This window comes from Diplotaxodon limnothrissa, linkage group LG9 (genome assembly GCF_057381915.1).
Source record: "Diplotaxodon limnothrissa isolate DT_005_m linkage group LG9, D_limnothrissa_male_GT1.1, whole genome shotgun sequence".
Lineage (NCBI taxonomy): Eukaryota > Metazoa > Chordata > Actinopteri > Cichliformes > Cichlidae > Diplotaxodon > Diplotaxodon limnothrissa.
Window position 1 is genome coordinate 25,615,995 of NC_140604.1, and position 6,063 is coordinate 25,622,057.

The 6,063-nt window shown below is 39.2% G+C and overlaps 1 pseudogene; it reads right to left on the reverse strand.

Annotated features, from left to right (window-relative positions):
- Positions 1-3,143: 3,143 nt before the first annotated feature.
- LOC146625660 (uncharacterized) lies at positions 3,144-4,588 on the reverse strand (annotated as a pseudogene).
- Between the last annotated feature and the right edge of the window lie 1,475 nt (positions 4,589-6,063).

The following is a 6,063-nucleotide window of genomic DNA, read 5'->3' on the forward strand; positions in this document are numbered from 1 at the left end:
CAGAGATTCACACCCGTGGAGCAGCTCGCTGCCTTTATTTATACACAGCAGGAAGCATACAAAAAAGGAAATATCATGCTTATCTTGTCAAGCAAGCAGGTGTGATTTCTCAAGAACTTTGTATCCTCCACAAGGTCGTTTCTTACTCTTGGGTGGCGGTTTCCTGCTGCTGACATTTAATAAGAAGGCAAACAGTTTCCGTTATAGAGTAGAGAGCCAGCAGTTAAAATATGCAGCTGTTTGAGTACAAGACAGAAATATAAACACTCTTAGCTGATTATTATATGAATAATAAAACCTTTAAAAACAAAAATCCTCTGACACTTACCCACAGCCAAAACTTTACTGATGGGACCAGATGGATTCAGATAATCAGCTGGTAGCAAACATGCTGCCTGAAAAACAAGAGCCAACATTTAATTCCTCTTTATTAGGAAACTGTAAAATAATCACTGATTACTAGATCAATCCCATACTATATCAATGTGAGTTATGACTGTTCAACAGGGGCTTATCAAAGAATTCAGTGTTTATTTAAAACAGCTCTTACCTCATGACTGGATACACAGACTGGAGTCTTCACATCATCAGAGCAGAGCAGCCCAACAGCACACAGCAGCAGAACAGCTGGAGAGATAGAAAACTGAATCTTTAGTTTAAACAATTATTCAAACTATTATTAAAAAGAAAAAAAAGGTCAGGGAAAAAGAGGAAACTCAACATAAATGTGTCCTTAAGAAAAGAAGTCTTTTCACTGAGCTCTGGTGGTGCACAGACTTGGGAGCCAGGAGAGCGAAACTGGCTTGAGAAAGAATGCTCCTTATCTGCACAAAGTGATCCACACACAAGCAGAATAACAGGACTCAACTTACCTTTAGCTATAAAAGTGAGGTCATGTTAAGAAAGTACTGGTAATGTAACTTACTCCATACATCGAATAGGTAAACTGCCTTCACGGGTGAAATACAGCACCTCCAACTAGAAACACAGGAAAAGACCACAGATGAATGCAAACAGGGTTGAAATATTGGCCTTACCTGATCACACAAAACTGTCTGCCGGGCGATGGGGAATTATCCCAGGGTGCCTCTCTGTCCCTCCTAAATGGAACTGTTTTGCTTCCTGTTGGAATCCTCAATCAGGAAGATCTTTCTGAGGTAACATAGGAAGATGCATAGATGCTGCCAATAGGCTTCCTGACTGAAATCTTGTAATTCAAGCAATATCCCAGCACTGAGCACATAGTGTGCTGGACTTCAACTGAATTGCTCATGAAAAGGTTTTTTTGTCTACACTTATCTAGTTGTACAGACTTTTTTTTTTTTGGAGATAAATGTTACAGGAGAGATAACATGATACACTTTGGCCCAGATTTTATTTGTGAGGATGATTATCAATGAAGTACTTTGTGTCTCAGACTGAGGAATATTAAAGAGGTCGGTCAGTTTTCTGACAAACATAACAAGAAAGTTTAAGGAAACTCTCCCTGATTACAGGACATTACTGTACCGCCTCCTCCTTCTCTGGTTTACATGATAATGTCCTGACATGGAGGTGTTTTCCTCCTTTCTCCCACACAGGTGATCTCAGACTGAATCCTGTAACGACTGACCTTCGCTCAGGGTGACATTAGATACCTCATCTTTGGTCATTACACTGCTCTGTAAGTCTGAAACATACATCAGGGCCTCAAGTCAGAAAGATATACCGTGGTCAACATTTGTGATTTGCTTCTCTGAGATTAGTTAGTGAATCTCAGTTTTGTTACTTTCACTTCAAGTATTTGAACCAAATTTTACTCAAATTAACTCCTGTAATAATTTATGGATGTATTAAATTTGTTATTAGTTCATTTAAATCCAGTTACCGTAGTCATACAGTTGGGAGCACTCTCGTCCTTCAGCATTGGTTGCACAGCACATCATTCCTCTATTATAATATTCAGTGCTTGATATTGTGTTCTCTGTCCTTCCGTCACTACCCTTAAAACTCCATTGTCCATCCTTGTTATTGTTCAAACAGAGAAAAAAACCCATTGTTAGTCGTGTAAAACGATATTTTTAGAGCGCTGTGTCTCTGACATATATTATTATCAAACCTTGTCTAATACCCATATTTTTCAGGTTGGTGTGTCTATGAAAAACATTATTACCAAAGCTTGTGAAAGTATCCCTCTAAATGATTTAATCTGAAGTCAGACATTAAGAAGTGCTGCTATTCTAAAGCATCTTACCCAGACCATTTGATTCTGGGATTTGGGAAACCCTCAGAGATGCACTTAAAAAGCGGGGAAGTATCTGACACGTCAACATCATCGAGCATCAGCTGTGGTTTTGTTGGACGTTCTAAACAACATCAAAGAAAACAATTAAATTCATTTTATTATCACTCATTTATGATCAAACAGAGTTTGTTTGAGTATTGTAGAAGAAAGAAGATGAGAAGCTGTTACTCACTCATTACATGAAGAATCACAGTTGTGGAAATGGTGGCATTGTTAGATTCACAGGTCAGAGTGTACTCCCCTGAATCTGTCTCAGAAAGCTGTGATGTGACCATGGACTGACTCCCATTTCTGCTGAGGTTAAAGGAAACATCTCAGTTTAATTACATACACTGTAAGAAGTCATCTATAGAATCTACCCAATAAATCTGAGGTAACAATTTGCATTGACTTTTTTGGGGTAGATTTAGTTCAATATATTGTGTATAAAATAACTTCAATAAAAAGCTATGAAATACTTAATTAAATTGGGTAAAATTTACCCCATATTTATGTATACATTCAACAGCTACTTACTCATTGAAATGAGGTAAAATTATCTCTTGTTTGCTAGTTGGTAATACCTGATAATTAGTAATAAAATTTAATTATTATCAGTTGATAAACATTACCTATTCATATAAGGTAAAATGTACCCCCCAAAAAAGATATTCAAATGGTTCCTCATCTCAATGTTTTTATTCCATAAAAATACAGAATAAAGTGCAACACAACGGCTAATGCAGACAACACTTTCAAAGGCCACTCAGTCCATTTTAAAAGCCAAAAGCACATACAGAAACTCTACAAGGTTGTTTCTGTGCATGTACATTATCAAACATATATATGGATAGATAGAACAGAACACTAACACCAACATTCAATAGTTTCTGTGCTTGCTGTCAGAAGAAAAATACAGCTCCATCAAGCTATGTCCTCTGGGAACAAGAGGGGAAAGGTGTATGCATTGCATAAGCTTATTTTTGAGGCCGTGGACCTTGTTCAGTAGTTTCGCCCCGTCAAGTTCCAAAAACAGTTTTTGAAAAGTGTCAAATGTGTTCTTCAGCTCCTTCGGATATTCGAGGTTGAGGGCATATATCAGTCCCATCAGCAGTACACATGCCTTTGTTCGGCTTCCACATCCCTCCATCACTTGGTTTCCCAAGTCACACAATGGACACATCTGATGGATCCTCCTCAGCCATGATGTGGATCACGATCACCTTCATCATATTGTCTGTGTAATCCTCACATTCCTACGTGTTAAAAAGAAAGAAACAAAAAGCATGCACACGTTTTATTTTATTTAAGATGCTTTTTCAATATATTTCAGTTGATCTAAAGAGGGGAGCGGACAGAAGATGAATGGAGAAGGGGAGAACAGGGGATAGGAAAGGACAGGAGAGAAGAACATTAGGATCCCTTGAGTTAATAAGTAAACTGTTATCAATATGACAAACCTGGCAGTCATGAAAAAGATCTTCTTGTCTTTCCCCGAGGTAGCTAATGAGGCAGCAGATAAGGAGATCCCTTTTCTTCTCAATGCTCTGTGTCTGTAGGGAGATACAACTTAGTGAAAAGACTAAGTCGAGTGCTTTACTTACATTAAGACTGAATTACTTAAAAACAAAAACATGGCTGATGCCTCTCTCCAGCTTTCAACAGGTGAGAGGCTGGGTACACCCTGGACAGTCAATCACAAGGAAACATAGAGACAGACAGGATAAACAACCATGCACGCACACACTCAAACCTAAGGACAATTTGGAGAAACCAATTATCCTAACAGCCATGCTTTCTGACTGTGGGAGGAAGTTGGAGTACCCGGGGGGAACGCACACATGCACAGGGAGAACATGCAAACTCCATGCATAAAGACCCTGGGCCGGGATTTGAACCCAGGACCTTCTTGCTACCCACTGCAGCCCTCCATAATTACATATTTGTGAAAAAAGTCAAATAACATAGGTCATTCAAAGTGTCCAGCAGAGGTCTCATCTTGGAACCAGCAGCTCCTCCTTTGGCAGGCATAAGCTGCAAAAGACCTGGTGTGTACTCATCAAGTTTCAGCATGAATGTCTCCACCAAAGAAACTGTGGTGATGCGTCTGAACTCTTCGATGAGCTAAGAAGTAAGGGGACAAAAAAAATGACATTTCAATTTGTTGACATTTGTTTGACATTTGTTTTTTGGTGGATAGGAATAGTTATCACACATACTCACCTGAGCCTCAGTGAATAATGCTGGCCACCTTTCTTTTAACTCACCCACAGAGGGGCAGAGGCTGACCACTCCAAGTCTTCGGCTAGAGAACGTTTTATTCATTTTATCTGCAATTATCTTTGCGTTGTTTTTCTTTGTTATTTCATAAATTAATTCAAGCCTCTCTTTCTCCAGTGTCTCTTGGGTTTCTCCAGTAGGATGCGGAGGGAGATAATTAACCTCTGCTTTTTTTTGGCTTTTTTACATTCTTTGATGGCACTGCATCAGCTGGATGCTTCCTTTTTAAGGCATTAATTTCAATTTCCGGGTAAGAAAATTTTCGAGATCTTAGCTTGGCACGGTAATTGTGCATCTTGTTTTTTCTGCGCTGCTGCCAGCCATATAAGCCGGCAAATGATCCTGGCTAAGACACGGAAACTTTGAAACCAAGGCTTCAGCCACTGAGAGGATCTGCTGATTGGTTGGGTAAGCAGTGTACGAAAAAATTACTTTTGCAAGGTCTTGCATTGTTGCTGATTTAACACTGGCATCCATGAAAGGTCTTCCAGTGTTGCGATATGAGTTGTTTGCCTCAGCGAGGATTAGTTGTATGTCTCGGGAAAACTCCGGTACTTGAAATGGCACTGGCCACGCAGCAGGGCGACATGAATCAGGGAGAATGATGGTGTCACTGGAACTTGACGATGCGCAGTCAGACACCTGTGAGGGTGCATCATGATTGGCAGGGCAGGTGTCCGTTTCAGTAGTACTTGCAGGATGGGTGCTCACTGAAGTCGAAGAGTTCAATGCAGACGATGATCCTGATTCACATACTGGTTGTAAGTCAAGGGTGATTACTGGCTCTTTAAGGATCACATTAACAGTGGCCTTGTCATACAAGTCAGCAGTTGAGATGACACTGAAAAACTGATTGTCAAAGTCTTTGTCTTGTATAGCAGTCCAAATTCCCCATGTATCCCCATCCACTGTATTAGGAATTCCTGTTGGAAGTGTCAACTTTTGAATGCTGTGTTCTTCTAAAACGACTCTTAACTGAACTGCCATTGTTGTTTGGTTTGTGTTTCCTCAGCTGTAGAGACAGAGAAAGAAAAGATATTGAGACAGGTTATTAATAGTTGCATATATTTTCTTCATTATCTTCTGCCAGAGAAATAAAAGCAGAGATTTAGTTCAGTAGAATTTTGGATAAATAATTTTTGATTGTCATTTTAAGAAGAGGGAGATAAGGGAAGAAGAATAGAGGAGGGTTAAGTGTGCATCACATGCTTCTATTTTCTTTTTCAAAGTTATATGTATTGTTCCTGTTAAATAAACATTACAATAAACAAATAAGACAGGATGCCTGCCCATAAAGTTGTTGGTAAAATAATATATTTTTTCAATAATTTCAATAAGTGCACAAACATTTGATATAACAGAAATAATCAACCCATTACACTTACTCTGATGTGCAAATGAAGTGTTTAAGGGACACCATACGGCCATCTGCTATATTGTATGCAGCCATGTTTCTTTCAGTTCAGAATGTTTAAGGATTTCTGTCTCTCCTGTGGGCTCTACTTTGAAACTCCTCAGGT